Consider the following 21,763-nt stretch of genomic DNA (forward strand, 5'->3'; position numbering starts at 1 on the left):
GAACTCCAGCTCTGTGCCAGACATTGTTCTAGAATCTAGATAGTGGTTATATAGCTGTGAGAAAAAGTAAGAGAAATTCTATCCTCACGGAGCCTACCTTCTAGCAAATGATAGACCAAATCTCTAAGTAAAATATCAGTGCCAAGGAGAAAACTAAAGCAAGAAAGGAGATAGAGTGTGAAGGAATGAGAAGTTCAATCTTAAGTAGGATGTGGATGAAAGGCCTCAAAGAGAAAGAAGGCAAATTTAAGCAAAATCTTGCTGGAGGGAGGCGGTGAGTCTTTCAGAGATCTGTGGTAGGCCGTCCCAGTGGAGGGTACAGCAAGCTTGAAACCCCTCCTTGTCCCGTTTGATTCCCCCAGCTTCTAAACTCATCCTCCAGGACTCCTATAGAGTCTCTCCCACTACCAGGAGCCTTTCTTGACTCCCACTGCCCATTCTCAATTAAGGATCCCATCTCAATGCTCTCATAGCATCCAGGCATATTATGATGGCATTTAAAATATTGGTGAAAATAAATTGCACTTAATGTGCATAAAGTCATGTATACTTACTGAATGCCAGGTACTGTGCTGATGGTTTACTTGGCTGATCTGCTTTCAAGCATCACCAACACTGTAAGAAGATATGTGTGTATGTTACTTCATTTTACAAAGAAAAAATTGAGACACAGAGAGGTTAATTCACTTGTCAAGATCATCATGAATTCTAATTGTTATTCCATGAGCTCTTGCATAACAGGGACTGTGTGTCCTCATATTTGTGTGCCTTGTAATGGTTTGGCTCTAAAAATGTGCCTTTATTTCAATGCTTCAAATAGACCTTAACACATTTGTATAATGAAATGGAGCTGCTTTTTGTATGTTATCAAATCATGCATAAATGGCCAGATGAATCTAGACACATTTGGTGAGTATATTTGTATGGTCTGACTTAAAAATGAAATTCTTTTGGTGAGACTCTGGGGTCATTTCACAAAGAAGGCCTGGTGTCTTTCAGAGGTTGATGTGGAATGCAATGCAAAGCTGGTTTGGTTGCTAGTTGGGAGAGACCTACTCTAGGTATGAGGACTCTGTAGACTGAAGAAACCAACAGTGGTTTCAACTGAGTTCCAACTGGAGAGTCATTTGGACAGATGTTCTGAATTACAGGAGTTAATGTATCATCAAGCTGTTTCTCATATAGCACCTACGTTGCTCTCCAGGTGAGCAGCAAGTCTCCAGGTGAGTAGCTTCTGGGAGTTATTTATATAATAATAATCAAAAATTCTCCCAAGCAACCTCATGTTGGCCTGTAAGAGTTTGATATTTCTATTTTCTTTCTTTTTTCTGCAGGGAAAGATTCACTATGAGCTAACATCTGCTGCCAATCTTCCTCTTCCCCCCCCTCCCCCCAAAGCCCCAGTGCATGGTTGTATTTCCTAGTTGTAAGTCCTTTTAGTTCTTCTAAGTGAGACACTGGCATAGCACGGCAACTGACAGATGGGTGGTGTTGTTCTGTGCCCAGCAAATGAAACCAGGCTGCCGAAGTGGTGAGGGTGCTGATCTTTAACCATGGAGCCATCAGGGCTGGCTCAAGAGTCTGATAGTTTAAAGTTCTGATAACCACCCTTACCATTCTTCAGCTCCAGAATCGTTCCACTTGTCATTCTAGCTTGGTGCTTCTCAATTGAGGGTGATTTTTCCCCTTGGGGACATTTGGCAATGTCTGGAGACATTTTGGATTCTCAAAACTGGTAGAGGTGGGGTACTACTGGTATATAGTGTGTAGAAGCCAGTGTTACTGCTAAACATCCTACAATGCACAGGACAGCTCCTCCATAAAGAAATGATCTAGTCCAAAATGTCAGTAGTGCCATGGTCCTATCTTGTTGCCATGTACAAACCCTAGTGTCTCTCTTCAATTTCTATCCAATATGTCAGGGATCCAATATGTCAACCACTATCCTTGCTGTTGTTTATTGTGGAGAATCCTTGCTGCATTACAAATATTCCCTGATGTCTTATTGGGATGAATCAGTGGAGCAAAATGTCCTCCATGCCTATCCACTGGTAAACATCTATCCCTCTTTAAAGCTCTGAAGTGTCACTTTCAATATACAGACTTCCTGACAACCCCTAGGAAGAAGTGAGCATCCTTTCCTTAGCAGCCAAACCATAACCTTTACATAATGCTAGCGTAAGAACTATAATACTTTCACTGCCATTATTGGTTACAAGACTCTCTCCTTTACAGCCTCCTCACTTGATCCTCATTGGAACTCAGAGACCATGTCTGATTATTTTTAGTTTCCCAAGTCCCAAGCACAGTACCTGGCCCTTAGTAAGAACTCAGTACAAGTGTCTGAAATAGAGGCATTTTCAGGGAGTAATCTGGTTCCAGCAGTTGCTGTACCTTCAGCTACTCTAATTTTCACTGTAAATGTGACTTTCTCCTCCAGTGTCCAAATAGGATAGAAGCCAAGCAAACCACATGGTTCATCCCTTTGCCCTCAGTCTCCCAGCCCACTGCAAAAGTTCATAGTCAGAGGACGTTACTCCAATGTCCTCAAACCAACAATCTGAAGTCCTGGTAATGGTGGAAAAGGATGATAAAAATAGGCTGCTTAAAAATCCAGCACTTTTGCACAGAACAAGGAGATGCAAACAGCCTCTGGCACCTTCCTGTGAGTAACAGAAGTTTCTATTTTAAAAGAAAGGCAGTCAAATAAGAAGCAACTTTATCACAATGCTGCTTTCCCAGATTTCTTGGCCAAGGCAATACATCAGCCTGTATCAGGCTCTTGGCGTTCCCTGATGGATCTGGCTCCAGAGATGATTCAGAGCTGCCATGTGAGGAACGGAGCCTTTCACACGGACTCGCCCCTTTAAAAAAAATAAAAGATGCAGTCCAGTAAAGGCCCAGCTGTGTCAATCCTGTGTGCAGCACTCAACTTCTCTCCCTGGCAAATAACGGGGTAAGTGATCAGCATTGCCAATGATATACGTTTCCAGTGGTTCTCCATCTTTCTGCTCTCAAGTAGCTGAGGACATGCATTTCCTCTCTTGGCTTTGATATTCAAGTCTCCCAAAAGTTGCATGAGCACAGTAGAAAAACTGGATTCGTTAATCTAATCCTCACCTTTTTCCATCCTCTTTAAACTATCTTTGGTCTATGTAGGTTTGGACAAACTTCATGTTGGGAATTTAAAAACAGCCCCACTTACATCATTTTGACTTCCAAGTATTATATAGTTGAGATTCCTAAGTTTGTTTATGTTTTCATTAAGTTAAGGTTTCTATCACCGTCTGCTCCTGATAGGATTTGAGAAACAATGCTAGCCGTTTAAGAATAAAACAGAGCACAGTTCATCTGAAGGAAACAGACGGATAAGCGCTATCGTAGCCTGAACTGAGTCGATTATCATTCTTCGGCAAAATGTTGGCTTAAAGTTTTCCTGAAGTCAAGCCAGAGAAAGGAACAGATTGCAAGTGTGTGCAAGTCAGCAATGAGGAATTCAAATACTGAGATGGTGGGAGGCAGGTTGCAGCATCTCTTTCCTGAGAGAGCTTCATGAGCAGCGAGAGCACCCTCCTGCCCAGCCTGGGAGTGGGAAGTCCCACCCTGCACAAAGCCCCCACGGGTGAGAGCAGGAGATCACCACTGGGACTTTCCTGATGATGACAGCAAAATACTGGCGAATGATTGAGGGCATGGAGCCCAGAGAGAAGGACTAGAACCCAAAGCTCAAGGCCTCTCAGGCAGGATGAGCAGTATGCTCTTTAGGTCCATTAAGCCTGACTTATCAAAAGCACTATCGAATAACTCAAATAATTCCCATAAATAGTGAAGTCCTAACAACCCCAGTTTCTATTGTCAGTAGGTGCCATTTATTAAGCATTTCTCATAGGTCAGATGCTGTACTCATTCAAGAACGATAGTAAGAACAAGACAATATAATGTTGTATGTCAATTATACCTCAGTAAAAAGTAAATTACAAGATAGAATAAGACAATGATAACAGGAGTAATGACATCTATTAAGAGCTTACGGGTGCCAGGCACTATTCCACACTCTTTATGTACTTTAATGCATTAAGTCCTCTCAACAACGCCATGGAGTAATTACTATGATCCCAGTCTTACTAACAAGGAAGTCAAGGCCTACAGTTATTGAATGGGGTCACCATCACAAGAGTATTGACTGGGAGAAGTCTGACGTGAACCTAGACAAGGGTTCTGTCTCCCAGGCCATACTTTTTTTACAACAGCTTTATTGGGATATAATTCATATACCATACAATTTGCCCATTTGAAGTGTACAATTCGATGGTTTTTAGTATACTTGTAGAGTTGTGCAACCATCACCACAATCAATTTTAGAACATTTTAATCACCCCGAAAAGAAACCCCGTATGCTTTAGCCGTCATCTCCCAACCCTCATTCCCTTCAGCTCTAGGCAACCACCAATCTACTTTCTGTCTCTATCGATTTGCCTCTTCTGGACACTTAATCTATATGGGATCAAATATGGTCTTTTATGACTGGCTTCTTTCACTTAGTATCGTGTTTTTAAGGTTCACTCATGTTGTAACGTGTATTAGCACTTTATTTCTTTTTATTGCCAAATAGGTCACAATCTTAACCATTATACTGTGCACCTCGTTGAGGCTGGTATTATTATTCTCATTTTATACATGAGAAAACTGAAGCTTAGAGAAACAAAATAAATTACCCAAGGTCACACAGACAGCCAAAGACAGATGCGGCAACTGCTGCTTCCAAAACATGTTCTCAAGACCCTGCTTTACTGCCTCCAAAGCCTGTCTTTCCCTAGAGAGGTTACCTAGCACCGGGAAATTAGCCTCATGTATCCCAGTAATGTTCTTCTTACTTCCATGAAAGGCAATAAATTAATGATTGAAAAAGTGGACTTTAGAATTAAGCTCAGGATTAAGATCAAGTTGTTTGACTTTAGACAAATCACGTAACCTTTCTACATCTTGATTTCCACATTTGTAAAAGAGCAAGAATGACATCTACTTCTTAGTGTTGGGAGATACTGCACATACATAGCCTTGCCCAGTCCCAAGGCACTTCTTAGGGGCTTAATCAGTAATCCCATTCATTCCATGGGGTAATATGTGTTGAGGCAGGTCTGAGGCAAAGAAGAAGGTTCAGCTGGAGGAAGAAGGGGGAAAAGGAGAAAACAACAAAATGTTGATTGTGTGGGAATGTTGTGGCTGTTTTCATGCCTCTGGCTCTAGTGGAAATTACCAACACAGAACATTTGCAGGAACAACTTGATCTACACAAAGACATCTGGAGAGGACCCCAAGGGAGAGTTACTCCATCCTTCCCTTCCTTCAGTCTGCCTGTGGGTGCCCCACTTGTCATCTGCACAGTTCTACCCCTAAATCATTTGATGCCAAAGAATCCAAAAGCTGTTGCTGGGCGTGGAGACTTTGGTACATTCCCTGGGAAGCCTAAATAGGCTAAAACAGTAACCTTAATACAAGCATGCCAACTACATATTCAACCAAATTTATTTCTGCATACCCCTTCATGCAATTAGAGAAGATAAGTATTAGGTTCGGGATTCACAGTAGGCTTCTGAGTTTTGAAATGAAATCATTTATAATTAATTGAAAATTGTCTTTCTGAAAAGTAATGCAAGCCTATTTTTAAGATCTTACTAGCAGGCCCTGTATCAATTTGGAAACTGCAGACATAAAACAAGGGATAAGGAAAAGACAACAATTAAAACCTGCTCTTTTTAAAAAGAGAGAGAAAGGGAGAGGCTAATTAATATTACAAGCTATAAAAGAGCAAGTTGTTTCAATCACTAAAGGGATTTTTTTTTTCCTCATGCAAATAAAGCCTTTTATTCATTTGTTCAACTAATATGTACCTATCAGTAAAATACAATGGTTCTGCTGCTGGTTTCAGAAAATTGATTCCTTGTCAATAAAATTTTTTAAAAAAATTCACTCATGCAGGAGGAACAGGGGCAGGTGAGCCGATCTGAGGACATTTTTAGATGGTTGACCTCAGGCTCAAGAAAATTGCATATATAGACCTGAATCATTGATCCACCCAGCCCTGGACTCCTTGCACATTAATCTAAAATGTTTATATTTTGGAAAATGGAGCGTGAGGGAAGCAGCATATTAGCAAAGTCTGTTTGGCACCTTCCAGGGCTATTTGAAGATCATCTGTGCATTGATTCAAAGAATAATTCATAAGAATCTATTACAATGAAGAACAGAAGCTGGTGCATAGAGAATCTGCTCTGAACTCACAGGATTTGGGTTGTAAATTCTTACTTCTCAGTTTTTTAGTGAACCTCACTTTGGTGGCCACTAATGAACCATGCATGCCAGCATCCACAACTTTTGTCATGCCGTATTCTCCCCAAGCCCCATTGATCGGAGCCTGGCCGTGGGACTGGCTTTGGCCGATGAGACATTGGCAAATGTGATGTAAAGAGAGGCTTGTCCTCTTGGAAAGCTTGTTTTTGGGACATACCTTCTCAAAACACAGCCACTATGCTGTGAGAAGCCCAAATTAACCATGTGGAGGAGGATTGAGGCCCTCCCTCAGAGTCCCAGCTGAACTCTCCACCAATAGCTAGCATAAACTCTCCAGCCATCTTGGCTGAGTGAACCATCTCAGAAGAAAATCCTCTCCAGATGAGACATGCCAGCCAATGCTACATGGAGCAGAGATGAGCTGATCCTGATAAGTCCTGTCAAACTGCAGAATAATGAATAAATAAGTAAATGTCATTTAAGCCACTATTTTGGAGTAGTCTGTTATACAGCTTTAAATAACCAAAATAGTGGCTTGAGAATAGCACCAAGCAAGCATGTGAAGTGAACTCTGTTTTTCCAGTCCAATATCCACTGTTCTGAACCATCAAGAGGAAGAGAGCCTGCCTCTGACCTACGCTAAGAGTTTCAGAAGACTGGCTGATGTCCTACTATTCCCAAGAAGACTATTCTTCAACCACAATGCAAAAGCATCATTTATTCAGATCTTTCTAAGTGCCAGGAACTGTGACAAGGGCTATATATGTATAGATATATAGCATATCACTTTGTCCATGTAATAGCTCTGTTAGAAAAGAAATAACTCTGTCTAACAGATGAGAAACTGAGACTTAGAGAAGTTAAGTCACTTGCCCAAGTTGTTCCAGCCAATAAGTGGTAGAATTAGGATTCAAACAGTTCTCTACTGCTAAAGTTGCTTTCACCCAGGACACGCTGCCTCTATACCAAGAAGGCATTGCTGACTCACCTCTGGACCTTGCATTTCCTTTTTTTTTTCCTCTTTGTCTTTATGTATTTATTTATTTTTAATTTTATTTTATCGTGGTAAGAACACTTAGCATGCAATCTACCCACTTAAAATTGTAAGTGTACAAACATTACTGTTGACTATCGGTACAATGTTGTACTGCAGATATCTAGAGCTTATTCATCTTGCTTAATTGAAACTTTATGCCTATAAATTGAGCCTTGTTTTTTTTTTTCTTTTTTTTTGATGAGGAAGATTCTTGTTGCTTGAGGAAGATTGTCCCTGAGCTAACATCCATGCCAATCTTCTTCTCTTTTTGCATGTGGGATGCTGCCTGAGCAAGGGTTGATGAGTGGTGTATAGCTCTGCACCCAGGATCTGAACCTGCGAACCCCAGGCTGCCAAAGCAGAGTGTGTGAACTTAACCACTGCACCATTAGGCTGCCTCCAAACCCTGCATTTTTTTACCTGCAGGGATAAAGGGATTCTAGTGATCTTTGCACAGTCTTTAGTCATTATCCTCCCAACTTCCCAAGCATAATTTTTTTTTTTAAGACATAAATGCCAAACACCAGGCAACTTCTTTTCTGGAGGGGAAAGGAAAAGAAACCCATTCTTTTCCACACACTACACCTCACAGGAACTCTCATCCCTGGCTTACCTCTAGTCACCTCCGCTCCATTAGAGAGCTGGAGTCACTAATGGAGAAACACCCACCCCTCTCCTGTCACAGCCATTCTCCTTGATGTTCACAAGGGACGGGGCCAGGAAAAGGCACTGTTAGTACTGCTGGAGGCTTGGGTCCCAGATGCCAGTACTTGCTCTTGCTCTTGGTGAGGTGGGCTAGACCACGTGATACATCGAGAATGTGCCGTTTGTTGGCATTAAAGACCATTGTTGTGTCCTTTTCTCTTTTCCTCTTGGGCCCACACCCACCACTTGGCTGTGTGTCTTACCAGTGCCTCTGAAGGAAAAAAAAAAAAGAGAGACCAAAGGAAAATGGAGCCCAGGAAGAGATTGGTCTTCTCAGTCCACCACCCCCACATTGGCTTTTCAAGGCAGAAAAGCTTTGAGCAGCAGAATCTCTATGTCCATTGCAATGTGTTATATATTTACAAATATTAAAAATAAAAACTACAAAGATATAAAGAGGGAAACACATGAAGAAGAGGAGTTTGAGGGTGGGGTTTTAGGAAGGAGAAAGAGTTTGGAGTTCTGCCTAATCGCTGCAACTTGCTACTAACACTTCTCTTCAATACAGCACTCCTCCCACTGATAACAATTATTCATTGGTAAATCCATTTGCCCTGCTATATAGTGAGCTCTTTGACAAAAGGAATCTCATCTTAGGTAAACTTACAACTCCATTTTATACAGCGCCAACATATACCTTTTTCGAATGATTGAGAATGAATGAACAATTTTTCTTAATCTCTATGGTTCTCCTAGTTACTGGCATCCTGGCCCTGTGTCCAGACTCCTTGTCCTGCCTCTTCAGCTTCTGTGGGCCATAAATCATGATAAGACAGGAAGACATGGAGAAAATTACATTTGGCCAAGATACAGAATCTCAAATCCTTGAATCCTGCCCTCCTACAAACTCACTCCTCAAGGAACCCAAGAAAAGATATGTAGAGAAGAACAGGAAAACACACACGTTTTATTTCATGAGCATTTAGCTCCAACATGTCTCCATCTCCAGTTCCCAATGAATGAAACTGGACAATGTGGAGCGCTGTGAAGGCTTAAGGCAGCCCTAAGCAGTCCTCTCTTCTTCTCCCCCTGGACCCACAGCTATGAAGAGGTAAAGTCAGTCCACGGAAAATCACATCAAGGTCAAGATATGCCAGATAGCTAGCATTTGCCCTTGTTAGCTGGCCTAGTGGTCAACTCCAGGGCTTTCTTAGAGCAGGGCAATTGCCAAACAGGTGCGGCTTCAGGCCTTCTTTCTTCATCTATCTTGAGGAAGGAAGAGAGGAAAGAAAATTCCAAGAGATGCCAGAAGACTCCAGGGAAACTCCTGCTACATGAGACCTTTTGATGGAAAAGATGTTCCAGCTTCTGGCATTGTGGCACAATAAATGGCCTTGACCTTAATCCTTTATCAACAGTTTTCTTTCAGGGTCAAATTTGGGGTAGGGAGTAGTAGAGGAGCTATGAGCTTCTCCTAGAGGCCAGAATATCTCTGAAGCTATATGATCCTGAGACCAGCTACCCTATTTTGATCTGTAGCACTTATGCACTACAGTTTCAGGTTTTCTACCACATCTTTGGTCCAATCTTCTTGATCTTGACTCTTGGTGTGTGTGCCCCACCTCTCACACAGAATGTCCTCTGTGTATCCAGTCTTTGGAAAAGAGAACAGAATTTTTCCTTCAGTGAATTCTAGGCTCTTCATATATTCACCTCACTTTCTCCTCATGTTTTCCTTGCTGGAGGGTGGATATCAATAAATAAATACATACATAAACAATAATCAAAGTTATACATATCCTTTTGCCTTCAGTTGATAAGTATGATTTTTGGACTTCGAGTACATTGCTCTCTGAGGCTGTATTTTTTTGCAGATTTTTTTATATCAATTTAAAGTATTCTTGAAATCACTTGAAAGTTTTGAAAGCTTTAAGCCTTCAGGGGAAGAAGAAGAGGTGCCTTTCCTTCCACCTCACATCCCTCGCCATTTCAAGTACTTGGGTAAGGATAGACATCTAAAACCAATGTTTAAAGCATTGGGATGCAGTCTTTACTGTGAGGACCTCCCTCCAAATCCATGTCAATTCTGTCTCCAGAGCATTGACTAACAGCTGACAAACTGAACATTGAGTTAATACCCAATGATAAGCAAAGTCAAAAATCAAATACATCAATCACTTAACTAAAAGCACATTTCAGAGTGGGATACAGCCAACTGGATAGCAATCCTGAGCAAAGCTTGCCCTGGCAGGTGTCTGGCAAAGACACTGCTCTGTAATGCTTCTGAAGTCCTTCTAAGCAGGCAGCATGGCAGTCCACAGTCTTGTTGGAGAGAGATGCTTCCAGTTCCGGGAGCCAGAGCTGAGGAAGGGGAAGGTAGACCACCAAAGCAAAACACTAAGTCACACTTCCATAATGCCGCACCAACCCCAGCACACTGATCCTCCTATAACCTTCACAGAGCTAGATCAGGATCCCCAGGCTACAGTTGAAGAAACAGATATGCCTTTTCCTGTCACACTAAGTAGGTCAGCTGTGCCTTTACATTCCCAAGATCTGGACTTCCCACCCATTGACCTCTAAGTCACTGGTGCACTCATCGCCTAAAAGATCAGGGCATTATTGCAACTGAGAATTAAAGAGTGAAGACTGGGGATCTGTGAGATGGGAGGGTAATGGTGCCATTGATGCTTCTAGGCCTCCTTTCATGAAGACATCCAGTGTTTTATATGCTGCATCATTTCTCTCACCAGATCTTCCAAGGATGCTCTTATCTTTGATTATCAAGGACCACCTGAAGCAGAGGATAGCGAATACGTTTCCTGAGGCCACGGGGCAAGCTGTTGGTGGTCTCAGTTTGCTCCATCAAGCCCATCTCCAAGATTCATGCTTGAACTGTTCCATCCTGATGGTCTCATAGAGGAACGGGACACTTGAGTATGAAATAACAAAATACATCTTTTTAATAAAGCTAAGCAATCTCAGTCACAAAGCTTATCATGATGCTAAAACATAGTGGTAGAAACAAGGACAGGGAGAAGAACCACAAGGAAAAGTTGGACTTGTAAGGGCTCCCAAAAGGAAGTGGTACCACTTGAGAACAGTCCTATAAAGAATACATACCTATCACTAAAGGATGCCCAAGTCACCCACTCCACACCAATTTCCATGTGTGGGTCTGCTGTAACCAGAGAGGGTCACAGATATTCAATTCTGTAAAAAGCAGCTTTTAAAAATAAAATTCAATTCTTGGCATGTGTTGCAATACTTCCTCTGTTCCAAACTTAATACTGAAGCCACCCACAGTACTGCTGTCTTAGCCAAATACAGTAAAGGAAACAAGCCTTCTCACACAAGGTGCACATGAACGGCATTCAACAACCAGGCTCGGGTAACACTGCAAACAGGCTGAGAAGGCTTCCACGATGCAGCACCATTGGACGTGCTTCAGCCAGGGGAGCCAGAGCTGTCTGTTCCTGCCTTCTCAATGTGCTGCTCAGAAAGATCATTCCATAGACTCCAGGGAAAGACATCCCCTGGCTCTTAGAACTTCTGACTCCAGGGAAGACAATGCCCAGTTTTTGCCTGTGAATCCAATCTGTGTAAAACCCAGAATGATGACAACAGAGAAAAAGCCCTCTCATAAAATCTCTATATAATCTACAGAGCCCATTCAGTTGCCCTTGGGCATCCACTTTCTTATATAATTTACTGATATTTTCCATATACAATCTTTACCTTCTCAGCTAGATCATAAGTTGTATGAGGGCAGAGACCATCTAGCTTTAGATAACAACTTAAGCCATTAGGACAGCCTCCCCCAATATACCATACACTTGGCCTCAAATAAAAGAAGGCCTTCATTTAATGTTTTGCATCATTCACAACTGAATCCTAAACTATGTGCTCTAACTCACCTCATTTTTTGCTTCCTGAACTGTTTTTCCTGGTTTTTAACCTTCTCATCTCTCTTCTTGCAGACGACCTCTCCCTACTCCTTCTATTTAGCCTTGAACTTGGGACCTTCTTCAGCAGTGTGTCAAAGCACAGACTCTGAAGCCAGCCTACCTGAATTCAAATCCTGACACCGCCATTCATTAACAGTATGACCCCGGGCAAGCTATTTAACTCTGTAAACCTTAATTTTCTCAACTGTAAAATAGTGCTTACAATAGCACCTACCATCTGGAATTTTTGAGAAGATAAAATGGTTTAGATGCGAACAATCAGAACAATGCCTAGAACAGTAGAATTGCTCAATAAACTTTAGCAGTTGCAAGGCATTGTTCTGTCACCTCTGTGGCCACGTGGACACTTTAGTCAACCTGGTGCTGCCCACCCTCTCAGTGTTGCTACTCTGCCAGGTACTTTACACCTGAAAACCCATGCTAGGTTCACTCTAGCAGACAGAGAAGACAGCATTTATTTCTGTTATGCAGACACACGGTGCCCAATGCGGAGCACGGCATCATAGTCAGTGCTAAGATTTCCTTATCCAGTGACTAATGCCGTGTTGGCTCCAGCTTATTTAAACTGAGCTCCACGGTCTTGGTGAAATTAAACACAAAAGGTATTTTTCCCTTTTGTAACTGGTTTCCTATCAAAGAAACATATGCTTTGCTCTTCACTAGAGAGTAAAACTCACAAATAAACCACTACATGTCTTATATATCCATTCCTGGTCTCCACAGTTGTTTTTTTTTTAACACCACCTCTTTTTTTTAAAAAAAAAGATTGGCACCTGAGCTAACAACTGTTGCCAATCTGGTTTTTTTTTTCTTTTTTTTCACTCTCCAGATCCCCCCAGTATATAGTTGTATATATTTTAGTTGTGGGTCCTTCCAGTTGTGGAATGTGGGACACCGCTTCACTGTGGCCTGATAAGTGGTGCCATGTCCACGCCCAGGATCTGAACCGGCGAAACCCTGGGCCACCCAAACGGAGTGCGTGAACTTAACCACTAGGCCACGGGGCCAGCCCCCTGGTCTCCACATTTGAGACAACACCAAGAAAGCATTATTGATTCAATCAACTAACGTTTATCTGCCGTGGCCCCTGCCTTTAGATAGTCAATATCTGATTGTTAGGACAAGACTAACAAATATGACGTTATCAAAGAACAATAGAAAGTACTTAAGTGTCTAGTCAAGTAAATGGTGCCGATTATAAACACAGTAGTTCTGAAAGGGCTTATCAGGTAGTAGGTCAAAGTAATTCACTTATTCACTCAACAAACACTTATTGAACATTATCTAAGTGCCATGTCCCCTGCTAGGAACTGGACATAGGTGGAGGACTTTGTGGCCTTTCTTCCCTGCAGTCCTCCATGGGATAACAGCCATATGGCTAGGGAAACTGAAACATTTAAGCCAGTCATGGTAAACTCATTCGTTTTGCCGGTGATTTATTCCCAAATGGCCATTGAGATTAAGAAGAGTTCGTTGAAGACTTCTGGGAAAGCTCTTCCTTAGTCTGAGGAACCATCACAGGGAGACACATCCCTTTTCCTCAGGTTGTGGCCGTGTACGGATGTGAAGTTCATAACTGCTCTTCACATCTTGCCACCAGCTTGAAGATACAGAAACCAGGGCCAAAAGAACTATAGGGAAACAGAGTCAGTACCATCAGACTAACTTGGCTTTTAACACTGCTCTATATCTGGGTTCCCAGTTATGTAATCTAGTACATTTCCTTAATGTTTACATTAGCTTGAGTTTTTTTCTGTTACTTGCAATCTTACACATTCTAACCCATAGAACATACGAAGATAAATGAAATATGACTGACTCTCAAGGAGCTCACAGCCTAGGGTAGACAAACATGGAATAATATAGCATTGCAACTTATTAGTGAAGAACAATACAAGAATGTTCCAGAAATAAAAGTAGATCACAATAAGGTGTTGGCAAAGATATAAGAGAGGTAGTTTCACCAACTTCAATTAGTCCTTGAAGAGCAGTCAATGAATGATGGTAAAACCGTAAAAAATTGGTAATACTCCCAACCTATCACTATAGAACTTGGCTTAATTCTCATGTCTTCATCAATCTTTGTCATTCTTCCAGACATCTTAAAAGGGAGAAAGAAGTGCACCTTTCTAGAATTAAGAGCTGAAGTACTAAACATGTTCCTTCAGCTTGATGCCTATTCTTGGAATCAGCGTGGAAGTTTTCCTTTTAAAGGCTATTTTCAATCTCTGAAGATGTGACTGGTTGCAGAGTTATGGAAAATCAGAACACATTACCCAGTGTGCATAGATCTTGGTAATTATGTGCATGTAAGAAAACATTATTTTCCTCTCTTTGATATCATTGGATGGTTGAAACTACACTTTCAGCCATCTTTCTCAGAAAGAAATGTTCTCTGTCGGTTAAAAAAGACAGAGACCCCTTGACCAGACTTGTAATTATTTATGTTACATATGGTTTGGGCTTCATGGTGTGCCTTTAACATTGGAGAACTCCAAACAAGATTTTGGGAACAACCTGAAAGTTTTGCTATGGTTGAGGTTTAGGAGGAGCAATAGTATGGAAGCCTTGTCTGGTTGGGGTCAGATTCTCAAATTAACTTCCAGCTTTCTCCAGTTTTTACAAAGTCATTCCTTTAGTAATGTTTCTACAATGGTATGTTCTGAGGAGGCCTCTCAGCAGCCCACTTATGTCCCCAGAATTGGTTAGCAGCTCTCTGTACAGTGTCTGGTTTGCTAGGAAATAAATGTATAGATATTAAGAACCCAGGTTTTAGAATCAGACTGACCTGCATTCAAGTCCTGTGGGGTCTGTAGCTTAGCAGCTGTGTTACCTTGGGCAAGTTACTTAATCTTCCTGAGTCACTGTGTAAAATATTATCTATTGAGAGTTAAATGAGATAATGTAGGCATGGTTCTTAAAATAGTGCCTTACATTCATTGCCTTTCAACAAACTTACTGAGAAGGAGACATAAAGCGGACAAAAGTACTTTCACAGAGGTCATACAATAAATGCCCAATAAATAACACCGTTGTTATTTTTTTTTAAGATTTTATTTTTTTCCTTTTTCTCCCCAAAGCCCCCCAGCACATAGTTGTATATTCTTCGTTGTGGGTCCTTCTAGTTGTGGCATGTGGGACGCTGCCTCAGTGTGGTTTGACGAGCAGTGCCATGTCCTTGCCCAGGATTCAAACCAACGAAACATTCAGCCGCCAGCAGCGGAGCGCACAAACTTAACCACTCGGCCACAGGGCCAGCCGCTACCGTTGTTATTTTTAATTGTACCTGTTCCTCCCCCACACCAGATCCATTCTCAAGTGCTCAGGGAAAAAACCAACAAATGATCCTAGACACCTATTCTGCCACATGCCCCTCACCTCATGTCCACTCCACCGTCCCGTTGGCTCCGCCGCCATATTTTCAGAATGCATCCTCTTCTCTCTGCTTCTCCTACTACCACCCGGCCCAGGCCACTGTCATACAATCTTTGCCCTTCATCTGAACTTCTTATGACCACCGTGGCCATCTATCCTCTTTACAGTCGATTCTCCACAGAGTGGTTGTTGATTTTTATACCATAAAAATCATTGATTTTATTTGCTGAAAACTATCAAGTGGCAATCTAACATGCATGAAATTAAATCTAAATTATTCTCATGTTTCTCATGTTGATGTTCTGGGTGCTGCCTACCTTTTCTAGCATCTTGGTCCCTCCATACCATCATCCTCTAGACACAATGGGCTTCTTTCTGCTCCTTGGACAAAGCAAAAACTTTTATTATTCTTTATCCTATGTCTTTGCATAGCTGGCTCCTTGTTATTATTCAAAAGTCAACTCAGATGGACTTCCTTAGATGGGCTATTCTTTACTTCTGTGGTCAGTTTCAAATGTAACATCCTATTTCATCTTCTTTATAATATGAAATGAAGTTGTCCACTTATCTACCTTTCTATAGGTTCTATAGTTCTCAGAATGTAAGCTCTGTGAGGGCAGGCACCTCACCTGCCCTGTCAGCTGCTACATCCTCTATGCCTTATAGGAGCATGTGGCATAGAGTAGGTGCATAGTGAATATTTGTTGAATAGTATAATACCAAGATTCCAAATGCTACTTCAGTTTATTAACAATTTTCCCAAGTCATTTCACTTCCTACTAGAGGGGCATTTAGGTCCTTAGTATCATGAGTTCAAAGAACCTTGGGAACCTTAGAAAGAAGCTATTAATGTACCTCATTTAAAGATAAGAAAATGGAGAACCAGGGAAGTGAAGAGGCTTACAGAATTATTTAATGTCAGAGTCTGGACAGGAGCCCAGAGCTCCTAAGTTCTAGAGAAGTGGTCACTATATGACCCCTTCCATAACATTGCTTTGCTGGACCCATGCCTCCTCTGACCCTCTAGATTAGCAAGGAGAAAGCAATGACGTTTGAAATCGCGGCAACCATTTCACAGGCGTTAGACAGAGACTGGAGTAAGGATGAAAACTATGCTGCTAAAACCAAGGAAAGAAGGGATAGGGCCAGAGAAAGCATTAGACCAGAGAATATCACCAAAAAAGTACACCCCTCAGCTTCCATTAGTCAATGGGACCTCAGATTGGGAGCTACAAATTGTTGACGTTGGAACTGTGTATTGAACTCAGTTCTGATTAATAGCATCATAGAATCTCAGCATAGAAAGAGATCTCCGTGGTTCATCCAACCCTCCTCAGATGTTTTATACCATTTACATACGTCTGCCGAGAAGTCATCAGTCTTATTTTAAACATCTCCAGCGTCGGAAAACTCATTGCCTCCCAAGGAAGCTCAGTCTGTCTTCCAGCAGCTTTGACTATAACAGAACATTCTTCTTTACACTCAGTTAGAAGTCCACTCCTCTAAATTCTACTTATACTAGTTTTGCCATTTTTGGATATCTAAAGGCAGCTATCATGTCATCCTCGAGTTTTCCTTTTGCCTGTTTCTTCACTTCGTTTTTGTATGGAATGATCTTTCATTGACACACAGGATTTTTCTCGCTGATCTTTCCCTCTCCACATAGTTAAATGTATCAACATTCCTCTTGAAGTATGGCTTCAGGTGTAGGATGAGCAGCTTAGAAGCCAAAACTTCCTTTGCTCTGGAGATTATCCTTTGTGATGTACCTAACCTTATTAGTCTATGAGTGCTCACAGACACCCCCATTCTACCTCCTAATCATTAAAAATAATCCTGCTCAGTTCCCACTCCTTCCCAATCCCACCAAGGAAGGATTCTTGCTTGCTTTGAGAGAGAAGCAAAGTTGACCTACTTAACAAAGTGATAGACAGAGGGGTAAGAAGAAGAGAGATCAAAACATTTTGTAGTCTGGTTATCAAGGAAGAGTTTTTTGGAGCTGAGGTTTATAAGAGACACACTAGAGCTTAAGGGAACTGGAGATAAAAAGGAAAAGTGATGCTACAAATTGTCAAGGTAGTTTGGTAACGAGATTCTCTTTGACGTTCTCCAAGTAATGCAAAGAGATTTCTACTGCTTTTAACTGCCTTTAGTTGTTAAACTATGTTTCCTTGAATGTGATACACCACTCTGTGACTGGCCCACATGGGTCACTGAATTTATAAGGTTAGGCACATTAAAAATTAATCCTGTAACAATCATAGAGATGTGTATTCAGAGTGATTTTATTGTGTACCATGAACTACGCTAAGGACTTCACATTTACTATCTCATTTAAGTCTTACAGCACTCCTTTGAGGTACATGCTATTACAATCCTCGTTTTTTTAGATGATGAGGCTGTACAACATAGACAGGTAAAAGACATTGTTCACGGATACACAGCTAAGTAATGAAATAGTTCTCAGAACCATGTCCATCTAACTCTAAATCCCATACATTATCCCTTATGGTACCTCGTGAGCAGAATGGTCTTCATGATTGTCCAGAAAGAAAAAGAGAAAGAACTAGAATCCACGAATCTGGAATCCAGGAATCATCTGGTGCTTTAGGGAGATCATACCGCCTAAAGTTTGTCCCATGGGTTGAGAATCAAGCACCGATTCAAAGTGGAGCTCAGAGCCCAAATCAAAGCACTAGTTGAGATTTCTGGTACATTCCTTAGAAAGAGACTCAAACTTTCAAAAACCTTCCCTCTCGTTTCCCACAATGTTGGTTACACAATTTTAGCCCATGGGTATTTTTTTCCCTTGTGCACATCAATTCAGAAAGCTTAAAAAACAAAACTGAGTTCACAAAAATAAAATTGATAAAGCTGACTCTTTCCTAGCTGACTTTATGGTTTCAGCTAAAATGCAAGCTAAACTGAATTCCATAATGGATTATACTTCATAATAATTGTAGTCTATTTGTATGCAAAGAGCTGAACAGCGTCTCTCAATTTCAGGCTCAGGCTGTAAACTCACATCAGCTTTGGGTGGATTCTAATTATGCATTTGATATAATAGGTATTGAATCAATGAGAAATTCTAACACCAGTTTCGAAAGTTAACACTCATTATTTAGTATTTGAACCTTGAGTTCGAAAGATGTGTCTTTATAATAAAATGTGTTACTTTGTATCATTGTTTAGAAACTGATTAGTCTGAAACAGGTTATTTAATTTCTCTGAGCCACGGTGTTGTAAAAATGGAAATATTAATGACTGTCTCATATGCTTATTGGATAATTATATAAGATAATGCATACAAAGGGTTGAGGACAATATTTGGGTCAACAAATTACTGTTTTTCCTATTCTCTGTTGCCAGATCCCCCTAATGGTCACTTGGTACCACTTGAGTGGCCAAATCTTAAAAACTTCCTCACTGTTCATTGGCTAGCTACAGACATCCCTACAAGAGGGGTACCTCCATGACTCAGCCTAACATTTAAGGAGAAGACAGAGACAACATTCAACAGGAACTGAGAGAGCAGGAAGCACACAGAGGTCAGGGCCAAGCAGACAAATATAGAAGGTCTGCTCTGGGTCAACAACTTGCTCCCCTAGTCTCACGCATTAGCCTCAGGCGCAAATGATGCCCACCCACCCTTGTATTTCTGAAGACAAGAGCCATGGAAGGAAGAAACCGTTCTTTACAGGAGATGTTTATTTTCCCATTAATGAAGGGAAATTACTTTGTTGGTTGGGAGCCCAGATTTAAAAATTACTCCCATGGTTGTATCTAAAACCAATTCAATATTTAAAATTCAAATTTGTTTGGCATAATAGACTTGAGGATGTCATATCTTGTGACATGGCCAGTGATAAAATGTACCATGGGAACAGAATGGGGCATACCAAGGGGAGTGGGAAGAGGAAAATTGCAATTTCTTATGTCCAGGGGGGCATAGTAAATGCCTGGGACAAACCCAGCTTCAGAGAACAGGAGAAAATTCATCCAAATGGGTGGAAGATGCTCATACGATTTGTTGACAGTACAGTCTGATTAAAGGGGGCCAAGATTTAGAGTTGGACAAACAGATCTTGGCTCAAATCCAGTTCTGCCCTTTATTTTCTGGGTAATGTTGGGTGAGTTACTTATCTTGATGAACCCCTGATTCTTCTCCTATGAGCTGTGGATCACAGAATTAATTTTGTCATGGGGAGGAGGTCACTAAGGCACTTGACTCAATGCCTCATGTGTGATAAGTGCTCAATAAATATATAGCTGTTGTTAGTGTCCTTTTGTTGTTGTTGTTGTTGATGTGGTAGCAGCCACTATGTGCTAGGTCTTCCAACACGTTTGTCTATTTTCTTCCAGGATATAACACCCTGCCATGTTATTATTAACATCCCCATTTTATAGATGAGAAAATTGGCCCATATGTCCAATGCAACATAGTTAAGAAAAATCCGAGCTGATTTTGAAACCTAAGTCTGGCTAATTTCAAATCTCGCATTAACTCCATTGCCTATACTGACACTGTGGAAGTGAAAAGCCTCATTAATAAGATGTAGGCTATAATCTGAGAGAGGATTTGACATGCGAAAGGAAGAGGTTACGGGAAATCCTGGCAGATGACTATGTAGAACTCAGGGAAAAATCATTTCAGAGGTCTGGACAAACAGGGGGACAACAGGCTCCATTCAGGGACATCTGAAAGGTGGATCCCAGCCTTCCAGGGCTCAAGTAGAGCTGAGATGAGGCCAGACCCAAAGCAGAGCTGGCTTAGATACCAGGGTGGGTAGTACTGGGTTACCTTGAAGCCCACTAGAGTCCTAAACTCTCTCTTGACAGCAGGATGGATTAGGCTCAAGGTGTCAGGTGGCACCAGCTGAGCTGCAGGTGGGACTCATGTAGATCCAGTTGCGAGGAGGAGGAGAGGAGAAGCAGGAAATCAGGCAAGTCCTGACATCAGCAACAAGTTGATTGGCAGGTTTTTTTTTTTACTTTGCAGTTTCCCTGAGATCGTGCAGACACAGACACAGTCTTAAACCTGTCAATTCTAGAGGCTCCAGATTTACATATGCATACTGCACTGTCATTCTCCAAGTACAAGACTGCAAAATGCAATGTTTCTTTCTCATTATAGCTATCCACTGTTCCATGACCGTGGTTTTAATGATAGCTGCTTCTCTAATCTCTTCAAATTAGCAGGTAACTTCTCCATGAGCATTGGCAATTCTGGAAGTTGTGTAACACTCCTTGGCCTATGACCTGCGTTGATGACCCACAACCTCAGGGTTTATGCAGAGTCAGCACATTTAGGGAAGTCACTACCCTAACCATGTCCATGGCAGACATCACTAATCAATCACAGCACTCCTTTCAATTTGGTGTAGAAAATCCTTACTATTATGCCCCAGGTGGTCACTACCAATGGATTAGATTTAGCATATGATAAAACTTGCTGACCAGAGAGACCTAGTAGTTTACCTTTCAACATGTCACTGAATTAAAAATAAAACTATTAACAGAAGCTTTAAATTGACCTTCTTGGTTAGTTGTATAAAGAAAAGCCCAGGGGCCGGCCCTGTGGCTGAGTGGTTAAGTTCATGTACTCCGCTTCCAGTGGCCCGAGGTTTCACAGTTTGGATCCTGGGCGCTGACATGGCACCACTCATCAGGCCATGCTGCAGTGGCATCCCAAATAGCACAACCAGAGGGACCTACAACTAGAATATACAACTACGTACTGGGGAACTTTGGGGAGAAGAAGAAGGAAAAAAAAAAGGAAGATTGGCAACAGATGTTAGCTCAGGTGCTAATCTTTTAAAAAAAAAGAAAAAGAGGGCTGGCCTGGTGGTGCAGCGGTTAAGTGCACAGGTTCTGCTTCAGTGGCCCACAGTTCACTGTTGGGGATCCTGGGTGTGGACATGGCACCACTTGACAAGCCATGCTGTGGCAGGCATACCACATACAAAGTAGAGGAAGATGAGCACAGATGTTAGCTCAAGGCCAATCTTCCTCAGCAAAAAAAGAGGAAGATTGGCAGCAGATATTAGCTCAGGGCTAATCTTCCTCAAAAAAGAAAAAAAGGAAATACCTAAATTACGTTGGAAATTTGTGACAGATTACAAAACAAACAAACAACAACAACAAAAACTTCATTATATAAGAAGGAATAAGGAGCCTGGATTCTCTCACCAGCTACCTAATTGAATTTAGCTATGTGGATACCTACTCTGTGCCAGGCTATATTCTAAGAACTTGCATAGGCTATCTCATTTAATACTCATAACAGATTAAGTAGATACTTTTATTATCCCTTTTAGCAGATGAAGAATGGAATATTGAGGTTAAATAACCGTGTAAATGTTGTGCAAGGTTATCAGAGGTAGCAATGAGATTGAAACCCAGGTCCACCCAGCTTTACAACCAGACTCCTTAACCTCTATGTTGTATA

The 21,763-nt window shown here is 41.4% G+C and overlaps 1 long non-coding RNA gene across 1 annotated transcript; it reads left to right on the forward strand.

Annotated features, from left to right (window-relative positions):
* The first annotated feature begins 1,334 nt into the window (after window positions 1-1,334).
* LOC138915436 (uncharacterized) lies at window positions 1,335-11,227 on the forward strand. The gene is made up of 2 exons (XR_011421370.1): window positions 1,335-2,956; window positions 10,726-11,227. It is a non-coding gene; the product is annotated as an uncharacterized lncRNA (long non-coding RNA).
* The last annotated feature ends 10,536 nt before the right edge of the window (window positions 11,228-21,763 follow it).

Source organism: Equus caballus, chromosome 9 (genome assembly GCF_041296265.1).
Source record: "Equus caballus isolate H_3958 breed thoroughbred chromosome 9, TB-T2T, whole genome shotgun sequence".
Taxonomy (NCBI): domain Eukaryota; kingdom Metazoa; phylum Chordata; class Mammalia; order Perissodactyla; family Equidae; genus Equus; species Equus caballus.